This window comes from Aptenodytes forsteri, unplaced genomic scaffold (genome assembly GCF_000699145.1).
Source record: "Aptenodytes forsteri isolate BGI_AS27 unplaced genomic scaffold, ASM69914v1 Scaffold6, whole genome shotgun sequence".
NCBI classification, from domain to species: Eukaryota; Metazoa; Chordata; class Aves; order Sphenisciformes; family Spheniscidae; genus Aptenodytes; species Aptenodytes forsteri.
In genome coordinates this window covers 1,769,749-1,790,779 of record NW_008795709.1, presented here as the reverse complement: position 1 = coordinate 1,790,779, position 21,031 = coordinate 1,769,749, and the positions used below count along the sequence as shown (strand labels likewise).

Genomic DNA, 21,031 nt, shown 5'->3' with positions numbered 1-21,031 from the left:
TAGGCATTTTGGACAGATAGTCTGGTTGAGCGGGGGGGGGGAGGCAGAAATTTTAAAAATCAAAAGGCATATAAACCCCTAGAAGCCCCCAAGCCCAGACCTGGGAGAACAGTAAGTGGGTTACCAGTGAATTGGGCATGCAAATCAGGCACCCATGTGGCCTAAACTGAACTTGCAACTACTTGTGGACACAAAAAAAAGGAGTCTTGTTTCAGCTAGACTGACAAATATCTAAGTTATTTGTTTTGGATGAGTGTATGGGGCCCACTAGTTCAAAACGCACATCAAACATATTTTCCTCTGAAGCATCTCTACCACTGCCAGCAAATCCCAAATATCCTGGCAAGCAGAACATCCACCTTCATTTTCCTTTTTGCTCCGTATAATTTAACAATTGCCTGTTCATTTTGCATTATTTCATAAGGTGATCTCTAAGGACTTAAGACAATGATAACTGCTGTGAAATAAAACCTTTAGTTTACCTTTCTCTTTTTTAAGCTTCTTTATAATTTAGCTTTTTTTAAGAAGTCAGCAATCTTCTGTTAAACTCTTAAAATCGCAGAAACAATGAAGGTTACTCTTTTTTTTAGTTCTTCCCAAAACAAATTAAGAGAGTCATTTGCCTAATACAAACACTTCTGGCTCCATCAGGAGCCTTGGCATTCTTCAAGTTTTTTATCTTGAATTACCAGGTCCTGGACTTCTGGGGTTATGTGAAAATACTGCATTTCATGTCCTTTTGTAGAATGCCTCTCGCCCATGAGTATGCGAAACAAAAACACAAATCCCAAAGGCACACAAAGCATCTCATGCTATTTTTTTTTTCCTTTTTAAACCTCAAAGCTTTTTAGCCAAATTCACTTTTTTCAAGTAATTTGCTTACCTTGTAGTTGCCAAACCCTCCAAAAAACCCCAAACCAAACCCCTTTAAACTGCCTGCATAACCCAGGTTTGTTCTTCAAAAACTGACACTAAGATCACAAATCATTTCTGAGATGCTCACTTTTGCCTATCTTAATTAACCAGCATGAAGAAAGGCAGTCAAACCTGAATGCACCCTGGCCTACTTTATACATGTAAATAAATGGCTGCTTTTTGAAGAATGCTGCTCAACTCTTCACAACTCAAAATCACTTCCAAGAGGAGCTATGAGACTCCACACCTCTGAAAGAGCACGCTGTTTATCCAAGCTCCTGCCCAGAGTCTCTAATCTGAAAATGAAACATTTTCAAGTGGAGATGTGCTGCTCATAGCCTTTTTCAGACACTCTGAAAACATGAACCCTAGAGAAAGAGCACACGGAGAAGTACCTGGAGAAAAGGCTTCCACAGTGTCAGCACGCTGCCTTCTCCGGCTAAAAGCAAAGCATTAACTGCAAGCCTTGCGCTGAAATACCATGAAATTTAAGTGACCGCTCCCTAACCACAGTTTTCAAAGCATTTTACTGAAAGCAGTCAAATTTCACAGCATGGCCCTGTGAAAGAGGTAGGATAAAAGAACCTTAAGAAAGGCAGAGGATAGACCACAAACCCACCTGCCTTGTACCTAAGGAGAGCACACGTATTTTTACTTACTAGGTAGTGAAGTACTTCATTCTGTCCTCGCAACGGCAAAACCATGGCAGAAGATTTTAGTGGCAAGGGCTGTTTTTAAGCATAGTCCTGTACTAACATAATTAGGAATCTAACAAAGGAAGAGACAGATGTTCCAGAAGAAACAAATACCGATTCTATCACACCTGCCTCAACTAAATTAATTCCCCCAAAATAACAATGAACTTGTTTTCTGTTCCTGCAGAGTGTCTACAGGACAATTAGCAGTATAGAAGGAAGAGATCCAAGTGAAAACAGACCTTGCCTTTTTAATGTATCAATTGCAATTCTGTTTTTACCAGTTAAAATAAAAAGTCATCGAGCGCACAAAATTTTACTCAAAAAAGTCTCCCTAGGCTGAAGAGCAAAGGGCCAATTTCTGTCAATTCAGCAGCAACCCTCCTTCAAGCGTTTCACTTTCACATGCTGGGGCACTGCAGTATTTCTCTGGCTCGGGGGATCTGGCTCCTGCCTTGCGAGAAGGGGGGAGGCACTGACAGGAAGCACAGTGGGGCTGCAGAGCTCATGGCAATAGGAAGTTACATTCTTGTCAAATATCATTGCACCCAACCATTTCCTTTTTCTATTTACAGCCGCAGCCAAAAATTTCCATCTTGACAGAAACCATTTTAAGCTACAACAGTTCAGCAAAATGCATGAAAGAGCTCTGTGGTCGCTGATAAGCTTGACCTGCTTAATAATTAAGAGTGATAATCTTCCTACAGCAATTAAGAGTGATAATCTTCCTACAGGAGCTGCCTTTTGCTGTTTCTGAGTTAACCCAAGCCTTTTAGTTTCGTTTTATAATGGCCTGTAGGACAGCTAAGGCACAGATTTGCATGGTAGATCTAGGCCCATAGGAAACCTTTACATTGAACCTGTTAAGTACTAAAAATCCCCTCCCCTTTTTTCCCCTGAAACAGAAAAAAGAATATTAACTGAAGAGGAAACTATGCAAATACAAGAAAACTCAAATTTAGGACTTAAAAAAAAATTCTGCTTCTAATTTATTCCCTTTGGTCTGGACAATGCATTTGATACCACCTGCCCTGAAAAGAAGCAGTGGAAAAGTCAGTAAGTTCACGTCTCCTAAAGCTGCAAAATCCGAGCTTGACACAATACTGAAAAACATCAGCCTGGACTTTCCATTTCTTCTCTTTTGTGAATTTCAGCCCAAATCTTTAAAAACAAAAGTATAAACTTTGAGCATCAAACTTTAAGCATAGTAATTTACCTACGAACATCCAACACCATTCCTTGTTTAAGCCAACATATGAAGACGGACAACCAAAATAGGTTCAATATGGAAAATCGTACAAGTTATCTACACAGTACTTTACCAGATAGCTTCAAATGCTACTGCTGTGGAAAAGCAAACACTACAATATACAATTTAGATGCATTAGGCAGTAAATTAGTTTACAAACTGGTAAGACACTGGGGAAGTCCCTCTCGAAAACTTAAATACATGCACCTCTTTCAAAATCCTTTTACCAAACATTTGCTTGAGTAACACATCAAGACCAGCTTTCTCAGTGCTATGTTTCAGTTTTATAAGGAGAAAAACTCTCTGCTACTGATTGCAAGACTTATTAAAAACTTCTCTTCTCTAACAGATGAAACTTCACACAAGACTTTCTGAAGCATGTGCTAACTACCCAGAATTTAAACTACATACACTAGCTTTCTAGGAATACCTAATTTCTCATGTCATTGAATAGCATTTTCACAAGCCGTATTATATGACTGCGAAAATATGATGCGAAGAAGAAATATAAAGAGAAGGAGCAAGGCTACACTTTTCTTAGAAGTACTTTAAGCACGGTGCTGCAGGGTGAAGCTGTGGTTGCACAGTTGTCCTGTGTAGAGCAGGGGAACAAAGCTGCTACCCCACACCCCAGGGGCTGCTACCAAATCTGAAGGAGGAGAAGTTAAAGGTCAGTCACTAACCAAACAGCAACACCAAAAAAGTAGCTTCGGCCCAAAATCAACACCTCCATCTCACAGGCACATCACACTCTCGTTCTTGTTTTCCACTCCGCCCAGTTGGGGTGTATTATATCCTCTTTAGTGCCCCTCCAAATATTTTGGTGTCACTTGACAAAGCTTTTTGTTCTGGTGCAGTAACCTCCTGGATCTGTGCCATTTTACAGATGTGATGCGTAGTATTATTTATTAGACGGGACATGTATTTTCTCCAGAAAAATATGGAACTTTTTTTCTTATTAATAACCTTTTAAAATTACAATAGCAATAAAAAAAATTGACTACTTATTGTTCATTCATATTTTATTAACTGATTGCCCTGTTATTTTCATCTTATTTTCATCTTCATCTATACAATCCAATAGTCCAGTCATATATACCTACTCTTAAAGCTTTTCTTTTCCAACTCCCCATACAAAACTCCAGTTATACTTCCAAGTACATCCCCTTCTGCAGGCAGAAAAGTAACGGGGAAAATCCTCCGCAGCATCGGATCATTTCCACTTTCTCACCTAAAGCCAGTAAACCCCTTCAGCAGCAGGACACCACGCCGACAGCCTGCCAAATTCCCCCGGCTGCCCCTTTTGAAAAGAGCAGCTTGCTGCGCTCGCCTGTCTTGTGTCACTCAGCGCTCTGGGTCGTGTTATGCAAAAGGCAGCTCCATGATTTAGTGCTATTAATAAAAGGAAGCACTCTCACAGTGTATTTGTGACCTACTCCTAAGTACTACCGTGTATTTATACTTCGTTAGATTATGTTGTTAAAGAAAACATACATATGAAAAAAATTTATACCAGAAAATTCAAACTGGCAAAAATTCAAAAAATTTTGGCATTACCAGGATTAGTAGTTACAACGCTTATTGCGGAAATTACCAGGTCCTTACAAAACATCTGGGATCTGTTGAAGACAATGCACAGCATATGCTCTGCGCCAATTCCTTCTGACGTAAAAAATGCTGCAGCCTTCTGCTATTAAACAAAGCAGAACCATATGAAACACACCCTGTTTCACAGGTTTATTAACAAAATGCCTACCACCAAAAAAACCTCAGGTGTGTTACGGCTGGCACATTAACCTCTAGAGCTCTGGTTTCCAGCAAGGGGCACCTTGAGCCAACAAGTTAACACTTGTTTCCTTCAGCAGGATAGCTGGTGGGGGAAGGAAGAGGAGAAAAATGAGCTGAAAAACACAGCAGGAAGTCAGCTTTTGATTATTTTGTATCAGTTAAAAATAAGTACTTGCAATTCAGTACTATATTAAGACTCTACCTCCCCTAGATTCTTCCATTTCCTCCTTTATTTCAAAGCTAAGAAGCTAATCGGAGTTCACCAACTTGAAATTTTCACCTGTGAAACTAAGGGCAAAGAATCAGTAACATTGTTTTTAGTTTCTTAACAAGCCTCAAACCCGAGGTCTGCTTCCACTGCAAGAAAGGATGCACTTTGCTTCTGCATGCTCCACACATTAACCTATTTGACATGGAGTTTCTCATGCTGCCCGTGAGAGGAAAAGCTCCTTCGGACAGGCCAAAGATCCCTCTGCAGCCTAAAGGCGTATTTAACCAAGCTCGGCCGTACATCTCTCGATGCTCTTTCCTCTGCAAGATAACAAGCAAATAAGTGTCGCGATCCCGCGTGGGAACCCGCTGGGACCTGTGCAAAGTCCTGCTGAAGGCAGCAGGGCTTCTCGTGGGCAGATGGGGTGAGTCTAGGAGCAGGACTGGCGTGGAGCGCTTTGCCCCTTCTTACGGGCACATTCAAAAGTACGGACCCACGTGTGACCTAGGTGCATGAAAGCAAGCTTGGCAAGTGCGTTCAGCCTCTGAACAGGCTTCTTCGTGTCTCTCCACAGCAGTATTTTACACTAAAAAAGGAGCAATGAGCTCTGTAAGGCAGATCTCTGTTTCAAAATGGAAGATGTGGCTTTTGCCACGAGTGTGGCAAAAAGAGAGAATAAGGAAGTGCAAGGTGCTGCCCCAAACCATGGCAACCAGTAGGCAACATATGGATTTGCAGCTACCACAAGGTCACATTTTCGACATCTCATCTTACCTTTCCACAGCCTGTAAAATTTCAGTGGATAGAGGGAAAATAAAAAATGTGCAGGTGTTCAAACCAAGTGTCATTGTCCCCAATCCACTGCTCATGCCCAGCAGGACCTAACTTCCAAGCCAGACCTTGCGACAAAGTCACGACAGACATAGGGCTGCTTGCAGGTCTCCAAGTCCCAAATGAGCTTCCTCAGTCTGGGAACAAAAGTGAAGGTCTTAATCTTAAAATCTGGAAGTGTACACTCTTTATGGCTGCGCACTGCCCTCCTGCACAGCAAACATTTCGGTAATTATTCCAAGAACAAACCATTCACCAAAATGCAGTCCACCGCTTCGATGACCAGAAAGCATTAACAATTGCATTTATTTACGAGGAAAAAAAAAATTCCAAGCAAGAGTGAAAGCATGGGGACCGGGGCAGGGGTGTGTGTTTGTTTTAAAGCGACTACCCGCATCTGTGGGATCAGCCACATTATCTCAGCAACACTGGGAATGCTCACAAAGGCCAGAAATGCCCCCTTTTCAAAAGGGCAGTTTAAATGCCGCAGAAACTGGGTCAGCAACAGGCCACAGAAATACCTAAGCAGGCAGCAGGCACCTCGTGGGTTGTAGGCAGCAGACTTGCGGCAAAGGACTCGAATAAAAGACAGAACACACCAATACAGAAATCAGACAACGGCTATTGAAGAAAGGCAGTTAATAGCAACAAAGCATGTAAAGCACGGGTCAAGGAGTCGGTCAAGTACAGGCCCTTCAAGTCCCTACCCTTCTCCAGTTGCCAGGAATCAAGATTTAGACACAAACCAGCGACGCACATGGCACACAGCACTAGCAGGCAGGCACAGAAACTAAGCAGGCACATTAAATCCACAAAACGATAAGGAATTGTGAAACTTATTCTACAATACTACATGGCTGCTCACTTCCCGAGGGCAGTGGAGTGCTCCTTGTCGTTCCAGTCTCATTTAAAAAAAAAAAAAAACAGGAATTACACGATTTATGCTTATATATGGTTAGCACGTTCATCATCTCTGTGTTCAGTTCTTTACTGTTTGTACATTTATTGATGTGTTTATTGCAGAGACCTTAATTTTAAAATGCCAACCCACAGCTTCAGTCGATAGGACAATGTAATTCAGCAGAAAAAATAGATATGTAGGCAAAATGTAAGAGGTGACCTACAATGTCACTAGTGAGGTCTGACTTGCTGACTGCTTTGTACCCTGTGTAATAGCTGACATTAAATAAGCGTGCCGCAGGACTGTTACACACTTCTGCCAGCCAGAGAGGGGAGACTTGATGCCATTTTGCATGGACCCTTAAAATCATTTTACATAAACAGAGGTAGTGGTTACACACGATGCAAGCAGTTATGAATCAGTCACTCCCTCCTTTCTCTCATTTCACTTCCCTTTTGCTATTGTGTATCTTTCATCATTAGATTACAATCTGCTGTTGTCCCTTATCAGTTTTGCCTATCACTTGAAATAAGCAAGCTTTCATTTTTCCCTTCCTACCAGTATCTTTGTTCACGTTGAGTTTTTTTTCAGGGGCACCTTGTCCCCCCCCCCCTTTTTTTTTCTCTCCACAATCTTTAGTCATTTTTTCTCTTGTTACCATACATGCCCCCCTGCGTCTCTGGCAATTACACCCCAGCCTTCCCCTGCTGCCAAATTCTAGACCAGGCAGGTTCAGCATCGCATCTGAGCGGTTTCCGGCACCACATTAGGCAAGATGCCTCACCAGCTGCCCAGCCTCTCTCCCCAGCCAGGCGACCACGCGTGGATGGTGGCGTCCCGTTTCCGTAGGGTTTTGCCTTAGCCAACATGCTGCTCTGAGCTTCAGTAAGAGGCAACAGGCTGAAAACAAATGCCCTGTGCACCGAAGCAGACAGGAGGCATATGAAGCAGCTCTCCCAGGTTTGCATCACTCACTGAGAAAGTTCTGGTGGTCGCATGGGTACCCTTTGCTTCTGCAGCAGAAAGTCCTGCCAGTACCCAAGGTGCAGGCTGCCAGCCACAGCCTCTGCCCCAGAACAACACAGACCAAAGCCAGGCGTCTCAAGTCTCTGAACTTGTATGAAAACCTGAGCAGAGAGGGCAGGCCAGGCTCGTTGTGCAAGTCAGAAATGCTAGGGGTTTGAAAAAGTTACTGCAATTTCACCTGCTGCCTTGCCCTCTGCAGCAAGAGGAAGCTGCACGCGACAGGGGAAGCAGCGGAGGCAGGAGAGCTCCGGGGGACGTGAACACTCCCTCAACCTGGGCTCCGAAATTAAGAAAACTGTCACTCCCCCTCCCTCTGAAGGACTGCAAAAAAACAGGCTGCTCCCGAGGCAAATTCAAAGCATCTAAATTAAACTCCTTGACCGTCCTCTGGTGAAACCTCTTTCTCTCTCGCTGCAGAAGGAGCTGTAGGTGACCGGCCTTCCAACATCTAAAGCTCTGTCCCGAAATTACTCCACCGCCACCCAGGTGCCCAGGGAGGGAGCTTCCCCACAGACGAGACCATGTACTGGTGGGGATGGATCCTGCCTGCCACAGAGGGCCAGCTCCAGATCACGGGGCAGGTGAACCTTGCCCGGCTGCTGTCCTGACAGCTCTCCTGTTGCTCTGAAACACATTTTTTATCATGATTGGTGCAATATGACCACCGCCATACCCTCTACATTGACCTGCTTTCAAGTCACAGATGGGCAATGAATGCACAGATGCCACGATGGCACTGTACGCATAAGGGATACCGCACAATGCTGTAATTAAGGGGCAACAATACTGCAAAATAGTCTTATGGCCTCAGTAACACCACTGGTTTTCCCACTTAGCCGTACCTTGCTACCACCTCCTTCTCCTCAGATGCACGGCCCCTCAGGCTCTGGCTCCCCACCAGGGAGTGGGGCCAGGCTGCTGCATCCACAGGGTTCACAGCAGCCTCTCCGGAGAGAGCTGAACTGGGACAAGGGTCCAATGAGCCCAGAGGGGATGAAAAGGGGAAAAACCAGCACTCAGTGCAACCCTGCAGTGTAGTTTGTTGTGAGATGAACACCGCCAGGTACCCAGCCAGACAATGGACACTTAATGAGGGGAAAGAAAACCACCCCTCCTCCTCCCACGTCCCAGAGCAAATCCCACTGCCTCTCCACCCAGAGGTTTAATACCAAGAGAGCGGTGTAACTGTGACGCTGGGCAGTACTCGTTCATACTGGTAGCATCACTACTCTGAAATGCTCGGGATTTGCAGCTAGTGCGCGGTGCAGGAGCTGACCTGCTACAGCATTACTTCAGCCAGAAGCTGATGCCCGATGCGCAGAGGGCAGCAAAACCGTGGATGTCAAGCCCTGTGGGTGATGACAGTCACTTGCCAATAACTTTGGTAGAGTCCTAAAGTAAAAACATAAACCTTTTATATTTCAGAGGCTTCTAATAATCCTTGTTAGACTGTTCTACTTTTCAAGTAGAGAGCAAATAACTTCAAACAGTAATTTCTGCATTAATTCCTGCAAAGGCAACCAGATCTTTCAGGACGACATCTAGTATGAACAACTCCGAAATTTCATGCAATGTACTCTACTCATACTCTAAGCAGTGCCTCAGTAGCAGCAGGAGTCACGAAAGTTTAATTACTTTAAACTTTAAAATTACAGCTTTTATTTTCTACCAAACATAACCAACTTTTGTTTTTAATGAATCACTGCAATTTATCCTCGAAGAAAGTAAAACTACTGTATTGTCAGATAATTCAGTAAAATTCAACCAGTTTTGCTTTTTATCCTACAACTCTCTCAGGATTCAGCTCTGTTGTTCAACAACAACCGCTAACACTACAACGTACTTGAAGATGGGTTTCAAAGGGAGTGAAATGTACCCATCCCACCTGTTTATAAAACACCCAGCCTGTAACAGATGAGTAATTAACAGCTTTTACATATTCCCACTAAGAAAAGCCTTGAGAACATGGTGTGCTTCGCTCTGGCGCTCTGACACAGAGCAGCAAGGATGTCCGAGGGCCTTAAAAAATGGCACACATGCATTTTCAATTGTGGAAAGTGCACCTCTCATCTGAGCACACTACAGAGGTGGAGTTAAAAGGCAGCACAATATACAGGAACCTCAAGACCTTGGAAACCATACAAAGGATCCTCCTCACAAATAATACAAAAACAAGCATGCATCTGTTTTTTCTCTCTCCAGAACTAAACACATCACACAGGCTGCTGGCTCAGAGTCAAAGAAGTCTCCAAAGTCCCTCTTTGTTCCAAGTGTATTCCCAACGGCAGCGCAACACACTGTTCCAACAAACATGGACCAGTATCCTAAATGCCAGGAGACTGCATTCAAGCACATACACATGTATTCATATGGCCCAATTTTGGTTTGATACATGACTGCTGAACCCATTTCTGTTCTCACTGATAAGAAAAATACCTACAGCTGAAGGACTGCAAAGAGTTGCCTGACCCCACCAAACCCACGTGCTGCCCATGGAGGAACTCTTCAGAAGTGCTCACAGGGGAAAGAGAACCAGCAGGAAGCAGGATGCCAGGTGGCTTTTTTTTTTTGGCTTAATTTTGATAACCAGAAATTGCAGAAATAATTGAAGCAGCTTCACAGGAAAGGTCAAGACCTCAGTACGCCAACAAACTAAAAAAAAACCATTAAGTATTAACATTTGGATCCACTGCTTGCCAAACACTGTCAGCTCTGAAAGAAGTGTGCAGGAGTTGATGGCAGCACTTGCAATGACTCAAAGCCGGTCTCTAGAGCTTCTGGAAATCTGAGAGTCTGTATAACAATCCTGTTTTGGACCTTCCCTTAGGACCCGCAAAAGTTTTTCAAGCGTATACCCACCACACTGGTGACCCGAAGAAGCCCTCCAGTAAATCAGGAGGGGAAACAGGGCTGTAAGAACACGGCAGCATTCAGGGGGCACAGAGAACAGTAAAACAAGAGAGATTATTAACTTTCCTCTAGATCAGGTATCAGCATTCACACGATTAAAAAAAGCTGGGAAATTCCCACTCAGGAAATAAATATATATGTGCTACCAACAAGGCAGATAGTAGCAGAAACTAAGACGAGCAGATTACAAACTGATCATTTATCTCTATCTACTTTGTAAAGCTGAGACTGCCTATTGAATTCAAAGTTAACTTCTTCTTTGAGACAGAGGTGCAGAGCTATGTGACAATGGAATTATGCTTCAGTCTCTCAAAGAAAATAACCAGGTCCCAGAGAGAAACATTAAAACAGTGAACAGCAATTAAAAAAACCTGGAAAGCAATATATAATGATTTATATAAGCAAAAGAAATAGTGAGAATGTATGTCAGAACAATTTTGACTTAAGGTCACTTTTTCTCCATATATATCATTCAGGTTTCTGAAAGTCTTCCCAGGCATTTTGAAGGGTGTCAAATTATCATCCTATTGATATACAAGCATCTCCAAAGGCCAGATCAGTTTCAAACCTTAGGACTGCAAAGGAACTGAAGTCTTCTTTTATGATGCAAGCTCAGCTACATTACTGCGAGTGTCACCATCCCATCATCCAAAAGAACAGTTTCTAGGCTTAAAAAAAATAGTTGTTTTCTGCATTTCTCATGTTTCCTTAAGGAGCATGCTGTTGTGAACAAGTATTTTAACAGAATTTTTTCTTGCTGAGAAAGCCCAACTTCTAACAGATACACAACAAAACCATGAACCAGAGACAACAGCCCGTGCTTTCAACAGCACTGAACATGATACACCGTCTTAACTGTCTCCTTTTTACTTCCAAGTCCTTACAGCTTCTTCATGCATCTTCACAAAGTTTTGAAGTAGAAGTTGGCTTTTATCAGGCAGTAACAAAAAGCATTATTTTGCACTTCAAATTTCTTAATTTTGACATCTGTGGAGTTCTGGTATCCAGATGGGTCAGACGGTAGAGCACTGACTACAGCTCACTAAATACTGCAACCATATCTTGAAGCAGAGAAGAGGCTATCAGAAGACGAGAACTTCACCAAAAACAAGAACAGAGGGCTACTTCCCACCCTCCTCTTGGAAAACATTTTCCCTTCTCTCTCCTTTTCCTCATAATTCTGAGAAAAAAAAAAACTTTTTCATGGTGATTGTTTTTGATTGAGGAATTCCTGTGTTTAAGATTTATATAAAAGTCCATTCGTTCTACGGAAAACAAGGTCTGTTTTGTACACACACACAAAAAATATCCTGAGTTGTCCTTGTTTAATTTTATTTCTATTGCACTTTCTAAAAGTTACCAAGACACACACACACACACAAAAAAAAAGCAGCTTTATTTGTACACCACTTTGGGGACAGGAGGTAGAGAGGAAGATAAGGTGACTTAACACAACCAGCTTTGCCCTCTATCTTCCTTATCTCAGGTGACAGGCTGGACGTAACATAGAATGGTCGACCCCTGAGAGGACAAGCAGACACCGAAGTTATTCATACTGATCACGTGTTTCTCCTAGGCGATTAGCTTATTTGATTAAAGCAAACTCTTCTACAAATATAAAGCAAATATTTGCAGTGAGTACTCAGAACTCTGCAAAGGAGTTAATACACACTGTCGTCACATGCAAGTATAATATTTGATATACTTTTCCTCCCCCTGAAGTGGACAGGACTGTTTTGTCCTGATGAAGAGGGGAGCTGGTCATTCTGCAATAACCACCACAAAGAAAGTCTCTTCCCAAAGCAGCTACCAAAGAAAGTGGATAAAAAATGATGTTTAAGACAATGTAACTAAGATGTTTTTTAAAACCCTAGGCTTGAATTTGTAACCAAGACTGAACTGAAAGTGGTACAGATGAGCTATTTGCATTGTTTTCCTGTCCATGTTTTTACTTATCTTACTACAGCAAACGCCAAAATTGCTGAAAAGGCTCCTTCACCTACTTGCCTACAAGTCACGCACTCAGAGCCACTGCCAGGACGGGAGCGCAGGTTTCCCACAGCACATTTCCTAGTCAAATAAAAACACGTGACGCATTATAAGCTGGGTTTGTGTTACCTTTGAGTTTCTAGGAAGATGAGAGGCAGGTAACAGCATTGCCTGTAACACTTTATTACACCGCATCAGATAGATTTCAGGTAACTTTATACTCAGCTTATAAAAATCAAGCCAGCGTGCTGGGGTTGATGATTCAGAAGTGGACCGTCTGCAAATTCTGCAACAGCAGAAAAACTATGAAGCTAAATGCTTATAGGGTGTCAATTTTCAGATTGCTGACATCGGTCTATTATTCCAGATGTCTATTGTTTAACTGCATAATGGTAAAATTAAAATTACTGCAAATTAAGCCCTCTTAAGGGCAACTAAGAAGCAGCTATTGGGGAAGTAAAAATAATTTATTAATAATAAATGTATAGCTATAAAGCTAAATCTTTTGTGGCCCACTGCCCACAAATCAGAAGGATTAGCCTGAAATTAACACACATCTGAAATTCATTATTAGTGTATTAAAGTGTAAAAGTAGAAGCATAAGAAGAGAGTTCCTATTCTGAACTACTTATATTATAGAAACAGCATGTATGGGCTAAGGGGACACTAAGTTTACAATGATTAGGACAAGGACAAACATGCCACGGCAGCTGTTTGCTTTTGCTTTTCTTTCCTTTTTTTTTTCCTTCTCTTCTCTAAACACACAAAATGTGTCCTAACATCCTCTTTTTCAAAACAAGGCAGGTTAAGAAGAAAAATGCCATGTTCCAGAGCAGACTTGCAGAGCACTCGCACCGTGCAGCTGCTTAGCATTAAGAGCTGACCCTCCCCATGTGTTTGTTGAATGACTATACCAACAGCCTGTGCCACCATGAGATCTGTCTCTGCTCTTGCATAGCTTTGCAGCCAGTACTAACACAAACACAGAATGGGAAATAAGACACCATATGCCCTTGTCCCACCTGTTCAGATCAGGATTGTCCTAACTCTAAAGACCATGCATTCTGGGTGGACTCCGTCCCAAAGCATAGGCTACAGGGGTTTACGAAGAGCCTGAAAAAATTTAAACCGTATACAACAAATGGTGTATGCGTCTGTGCACTTGCCTTCAACTTTCCATACAATGGCAGGCTGTGTGATTTGCTACACCGTCCACCCAAAACCCATCAACTGCCTCCAAAGCTATTCATCACACCAATGCAAATGCTTTACCATCCTCCTACCCAACAGCCACTGATTTGATGAGGCATTACTCCCAACATACAACAAGATGCTCTCCCTCTCAGCCCCACACTTTTGGGGACTAACCTGCTCATCTATCTCACCAACAGTGAGCAGAGCAGCAGATTTGGCTGGGCTCCTCCCCAGCTCCTCCTGCACTGCAGTAGATAAGGGAGCGAAGAGTCAGCATTGGCATGAGTACCACCACGCAACCACCCACCCCAACAGCCGGCCAAAAGGGAGGTGGAAGAAGAGAGGGGACCAAAGGACCAAAGAAAGAGCAGGAAGACGCCATGAGGTCCGGACCAGAGCCGCACCAAGACACGGGCAGGCCTCCCTGGGAGCAGCTTGGGAGGAGCGCAACAGAGATGCTGTCCCGCAGGTGAGCTGCGTTGCCACACATGGCTCCAGTGTGGGGTCCTGCACCCATCCAGCACAGCCGGAGGAAAAGACCGAGGGAGCACTTTCGTGCACATTTTCAGCTGACACTGCCACAGAAAGCAACAGGGAACCCAATCAGAGAATGATCATAGGTAAATGTTAACCTGGCAAAAATAAAACAAAGAAGTGTTTTTAATTCAGAGGAGTTTTCTGACACAACTTGGAGGGCTGCACAAGGCAGGGGACAGCACAAGACAGCCTCTTCCTCTTGCAGTACAGAAACTAAAACCATTTCAGGCATGGCCCGGACAGAAACTAAAAAGAAAGAAGAGATGCCATAAAAAGGTACACAAGAGATCTGCAGAAGAGACAGAAAGCTCAAAAAGTGGGAAAAGAAAGTGAAGAAATTATTAACAGAAGAAAAGAAAGATAGATACAGGACACCAAAATGTAAAGCACAGTTTATTTGGCTGTTTAAAACAGGTCATTACATGTGAGAAAGTTTACTCCAGTAGCACATATCCACAAATATACCTTCTTCACATACACTAATCCCTGTGCAAACAATAACCTCAGAGCCCCAGCTGGGAGGAAACTATCACTGCCTGCTATTTTTACCAGTATAGAAACTGGGGTAAAGACAGCCTGTGTGGCTTTTCAAGGCAGCGCGAGCCATATGAAAGCACAAGTGCCAATTCTCAATTACCACATCAAGACTGTCTTCGTTTCTCAAAGTCAGATTGTCACCCATAGATGAGAAAGTCCATTTTAGGTCAGCGTGCAAGCCGATGTACAGATCAAACAGTCACTGATCTGACCATGAGCATCTTCCAGCCCAAGAGGACTCACAACAGCGAGGGAAATACATACATACCAGCAGGGTTTTTTCAATGCAAGCAGACAAGATTTTGACAATGAGTGGGACTGCAACAGCATATCAAAGAGTAATTAAATCTGGCCACGCATCACCTTTAAAATATTTCAGTTAAGGTCAATTAGGACCTACACTGAGGACAGACATTTGACAGCTCTTTGCAAAATGCAGCAGGATTGTCTTGTTTGCATTAACTCCAGATCCTAGAAAGCCATAGCGTTAGCTCCTCAGTCTGGTGTGAAACACAGCACAGCTGGCCTAGGCCCCTGCTCTCATTTCAGAAATGTCTGAAAGCAACTTAGAAACAAATAAATAAATGGATAGCTGACTCATTTGCTAGCACCCAGCACTGGCATGCAATGTCCCAGGAAAAAAACAAAACAGGTTTTTCACTCCCGGTATCAGCAGACAAGCAACACAATTTTGCAAAAGGACCAATATTTTGGAAGAAGCAATGCACACGAGAGCACAGCTGTCCCTAACAGCATTTAATACAAAGTTCAGCAAGACAAAGTTCATCAGTGAATGAATTACAACAAATAAAACAGAGATAAAAGGGAGTTCAGCCTGCCACCCTGGCTGTGCCTAGCAGACGTGTAAGGAAGGAGAGGAAGAGTAACACTGACAGTTCCTTCCAAAACAATCTGTTTCTCCATCTAAAAGAGATCCCCCAACTTTATTGACCCTCTAGCCATTTTCTTCAGTAAGCTTTTTTTATTCTAGCTTCACGTTATCCTCTGTGTTCCCTACAGGTGCTTCCTTAGGGATTTTCACCCAAGCGTAACAGGTAGGTCTGTGCATCTCATTTCTACTCCTTTACTTCTAAGGATTATATAAAGTAAATTCCGTATCTTTAGGCATCCAGTAAAACTTAAAATTAGTAGTCCCTTGCTGATTTGGTGAAATTCTAAGTAGGATACAACAGCAGTGACTTCTCAATTAAAAACAAAAGTTAACCAAGATCAAAGCAGTTTTTGGTGCAACCCAGTAAAAACACCCATTCTGTGCATACTGTAGAAATGTGTTACTTCATGCTAGGGCATTAATGGTGACTAAAAAGCTTTTTCCCAAGAAACACAGTTTTTCTTTTTTTAATACACACAGATTTCTGCTTCTTTTGTAAAAAAAAATTAAAACTATTAAAAACTTAGTAAAAGCAACTTCCACTATTACAAGTTAGGACCAAGTGTATATCCTAGGAAAAGTCTTCACGTAATTTATCAAATACTTTCAGGGGGTAAGTTTAATGACAATCTAAATTATTAGCGGCACTCGATACATGCTTAGGGTGAAAATATTGTTTTAGGATGGTTCCTTTCAAACAGTTCAAGCACTCACTGACACTCTCAAAACTTTTCAGCTTTTCATTTTGAAACACTTTTTCAATGGATACTCAGTTTGACTTTATTAAAGATGTTTAAAAAGTAAACACAACATAAAACAATGGGTTTTTTTAATATTCGGACATTTCTTCTGGCACAAAATCAATTTTTATTCTTTTCAGTAAGAAAAAGCAGAAGGAAAAAAAAATCCAGTTGATCCTAACCTATTTTTCAATCTTTCTTTTCCTGGCTTAGCCACCACCCAAGCTAGTTATCTGGTACACAGGCGTACCACCAGTCCCATGCCATTACTTTCCAAGAACTGGACTGTCAGAAATTATGGCACTAAGACCACAGGCTTTTCTGAAGGATGAAGACACCTCTGAAGTGTCTTAACAGTCCATCCACAGCACCGGACTCATCTGTGCCTCTTGACTGGAGATGAGATGAAGTTGCGGCCAGTGAGAAATTGCCACGTACAACCTCGCAACGTGAAGCAGGCTCATTCTCCCCAGCCACTCTGGATTCTTCCTGAAGCAAACGTTGTAACTACATCTCTTAAGTATCTACTAAACCCCCGAGTAATTTTGCAGTCCGTGCACCTTAGCTGCTTTGTTGTCTCTCAGGCAACTAGTAAGCTACTCCATTGCTACCTTTACCTTCCAATTTCTCTTCCACATCTGGAGCATAATTTCACGGCCACAGCAAAAATCACAGGATTTAATCCCACTTGGCAATCAGGAGAGGTCAAAGTGCCGGGCACCAGCTGTCACTCCCAGGGCTGCACTATCACCCTAGCAGGAACCCACTGGGAGCTGATACCATCTACTGCCCCAAGCAGCTCCAGTCCACGGGGTCAAACGCTCTCCCAGTGATCAAAGGCAAAGGTTCAACAGAAATGCCTGACTGAGCTAACTGCATCACACTTGTAATTTTCCTAGCAGTTGATACCTATCTAATCAAAGCAACATATGCCCTAACAGTCACAGGTAAAGGCTGGAAAATGCCCTCTTACTTGCTACTTACATACCATACCCTTAGTATTGTATGGCTTTCCTTTCTCATGGACTATTAATGCACATCATATATTAAGAGTACACGCCGCACATCTTGAGCACAGCAGTTTATTCTGGTGCAAATGTTCTTTAACATGTCAGCTGGGAAACTGGATCCTCAAAGGCCTTTCTCCAGAAGTCCTCAAAAACAAGGATTAAGAATGTCATACATGTGAAAATTTATTTTTTCTTTTGGTAGTCCAATGTCTACTTCCTTGAAATGGAAAGCTAAAAATTTTGATAACATCATTTGTGCACATCACCTAACAGTATCGTCGCTTTATCTGTGCCAGACTTCTGCATTTGATTCATTCTGCTGCTTTAGCAAAAGCGTAATAACAAAAAGCAAGCGCCTACGTCTTCAAAATTTGCTTACTGCCAGCTGTGACATGTGAACAGTCACCAGCACAAAGGAAAAAAAAAACACACCCAAAAAGAAAACTTTCTGTCAACACCTGTCATTGACTTTCTTCTAACAAAACTTCCTGAACCAAAGTTGTTCTGGAAGGCATCTTTTTACTGCTGACTTTCAAATGTAAGAAACAGTTTTTCAAGGAAACTCAAAGCTTTTTTAATAGGCTAGTCCAAATACATGTGGCTTTAGTTCTGTCAGAGACTGCGGCCTGAGGCAGTACATCCAGAAACTCAAGTATCTACTGTCCAGCATTTCTTTTTTCAGAGTCTGATCCAGAGAGACACAAAACAGCGGAAAGCAACCTGTGGCAGCATCCAAGCAATCAGAAAGGCAGGAATCGTAGGCTGGAAATTAAGGAGTTGCTAATTACCTTTTTCTCACTCAGGACAGCTGCAAACCCACGGACATCCAAATCAACCATTTCTCATTCACCTCCAAAATAGCTCTTTACAAAAATTGCTATTTTGACAATGTCTTTTTACCTCCATGCAAACTTCTGTATTTGTTAAAGCTAAACCTAAGGCAGAAATAATGAGACTACATCCATCTCCCCTGTGCACTTGCCACAAAAACAACAGCAAACCAAGAAGCCCACCCCAAATGGAAGATCCTGTGATGCACATGCACAGGAAGTCAGTTAACAGACTGTTAATACTTTTTTTAAGTAGGTTAGCAAGCTCCCAAGAAAGCCCATTAACCTAGAATTAAAAACTGAACAAAACAATGTTTTGGGAAGACACTCTCTCCTTTATGCCCCAAGATGCTGAAAACTATACTTTCTTCAGCTCTGGGGAAAATTTTGAATTCTCTATCTCCATTAACTTCTGTTCATACCGCTACTTTAAGGTGCTTTGCTTCTAGGGGCTTCACATCAAATTTCAGTAGCTTTAGCTGATTTCCCTAGGGCACGCTGGCAGACAATGAGATGGAGATGCTGCAAGCTCTCAGGTTTTGCTGCTAGGGGAAAAAAATCCCCGTGATTTCACCATATAGTAATATAAGCCAAGGGAATGAAAGTTAATCTGGAAAGAAACTAATAAATTCTAGTCTTTCTAATGCACCTTTGCTACATCTTCATAAAGTCTACACTATAACATTCCTTCAGTATACAGAGCACACACAGATCGGTGTTTACATATGGCAGCAAACCAAAACAGTTTAAAAGACACACACAAACCAGTGCCTATTTAGGCAAGTTTCCTCTAGCATTTCAGTAGGACAATAGAAGGATGCTTCCATCCATGCAAGTGAACCTTATAAACTTTACTTTCAGAAAACAAGTTCATTTTTGGAAATGAGTAATTACTAGAAAAAAACCTTTAAGCACCTGACTGACAAAAAAAAGTTAAACCACTTTCTCCAACTTCCTATCTGAGTCTCAGGAACTATTTATCTTTCAATAATATTTTTATTATTGCCATAGTAGGCAGTTACTCCATCCACCTCCAGAGAAAAACAGGCAAGTGGAGATTTTTTTTTCCCTAAACTACATCTCTCTGCCTACTAACAAAATCTCAGAATCCACCTTAAGCACAACATCTGACACTGCTGCCTTCTGACTACCTCTCAATAAAGAGAGCATGCTTAGGCACGCAATGACAGTTTTGCATCAAAACCATAGTAGTCCCCAGCTGAAAATCAGAAAGTTCTGTATTTGTGCAGGAAAAATGCCACCTTTCAATAGTTTACCCCTCTTTTCGCAAGGGGAGGAGGAAAAAAAAAAATCCCCTATGCAGGTAGGAATTGGGGGACGTAGGTAAGCACAAACCATCAGCACTAGCTGTCAGAGGCAGCAGTAATCCTCCCATCCTGTTTCTATACCATCTTTGTCATTCCCACAGAGGTGAGGCACAGGAGCCCTAATGTGATGCTGGGTTCAGACGAGAAGGCTCCTGATGGGGCAGAAAGAGGTGGAAAAGCTGCGCGAAGAAGCGTTGCAGTGCAGGACAGACCCATCATAACCATCCCCTTCCCACCCCCAGGCTTACCCCTTCTGCCAGCTCCCAGCAAGGCTTGTGTTTTATCAGATCTATTCGCTCTCAAACCCAAGCTAAGGGCAAAGACGGGACATAAACAAGAAAAGCATTTCTGGCTAACTGCAGCCGTCAGAGCACGGTGGTGTTACACGTGTTTATTTTAAGTCTTGTGATCTTTCTGGCTGGCATGGCACTGAAAGCTGTACCCACATTAACACATACCAAAGGAAGGAAGTGTTTCACTGGTAGATGTCCAAGCATTTTAATCTGGATGCTCAGAGGAAACAAAATGTGTATTTAAAAAATAATCTGTGATGCTATTTACCTAACTGTTCAAAACAGAAGAGGCCTGATATTAACAGAAAGAGCAGAGCTGAGGCTACAGTTCTTAAGACCTTTATTATTTATCTGATTTCAAGAAATAAGGCAGGATATTTATTATTCCACAGCAACACATAATAAGCCTTTGGCTTTAAATCTTCTTTACCTCCCTCCCCGCCTTGGTACACATTAACACTCCAAGACTACTTACGTTTGCAAATTTTGGAACGGAAAATTGTCCTCTTGTTTAAAGAAATTAATTACAAAATATACAATAAAGTAGAATTAATAAACACAGAATTTTTTGTGTAAAAGCAATGAAAAGCAAATGCAGCTTAGAGATAGAATAAGGATAAAGAGATGCAAGAGGGCATTTCAGTCTTGCATATGCCGTGCACTATTTTCTGGGTTTGCTAACAAATTAATATTAACATTAGTTGAGAAAATCGTAAGCCACAAGTAATGAAAATCTATTTAATATGCAGCAGAAAAAACAATTTTTAGTAGTCTGCCCAATTACACTTCAGTATTTCCTAAAGCAAAAACCAAAACGAGCTTCAATACTCTTGTTTTCATTTGAGTTTTGCTTACCTTTGCTCTTGTGGATGCTCTTCCACATCCTCCTCCGAATCAGCCTGACAAACAGAGAAAATACTATGTAAGAATCTCAGAATTGCGACAGGTTGCACTGGACATATGTACCATTTTTAACTCCTCCGAAGATGGACTCACATGTGACTTGCTTACAAAACAAACTCAAATCTAAAATTCCTACAGCAATTCCTTTATGATTCAAGTAAGGTGGATGCTGGCCATGCCATTTGAGGTTTCAGCTCATTTTGCCAAGGTAAAGGGTGACTTAACATGGCTACTTCATTTTTTTTTTTTTCA

The 21,031-nt window shown here is 42.2% G+C and overlaps 1 protein-coding gene across 1 annotated transcript in view; it reads right to left on the bottom strand.

Moving 5' to 3' along the window:
* KIAA0922 (KIAA0922 ortholog) overlaps positions 1-20,772 on the bottom strand; it is a 76,550-nt gene extending 55,778 nt beyond the window's left edge. Inside the window, exon 1 of the mRNA XM_009283316.1 lies at positions 20,732-20,772. The gene's annotated coding sequence lies outside the window, so the exon portion shown is untranslated. The remainder of the gene's footprint in view (positions 1-20,731) is intronic.
* Positions 20,773-21,031: the final 259 nt, after the last annotated feature.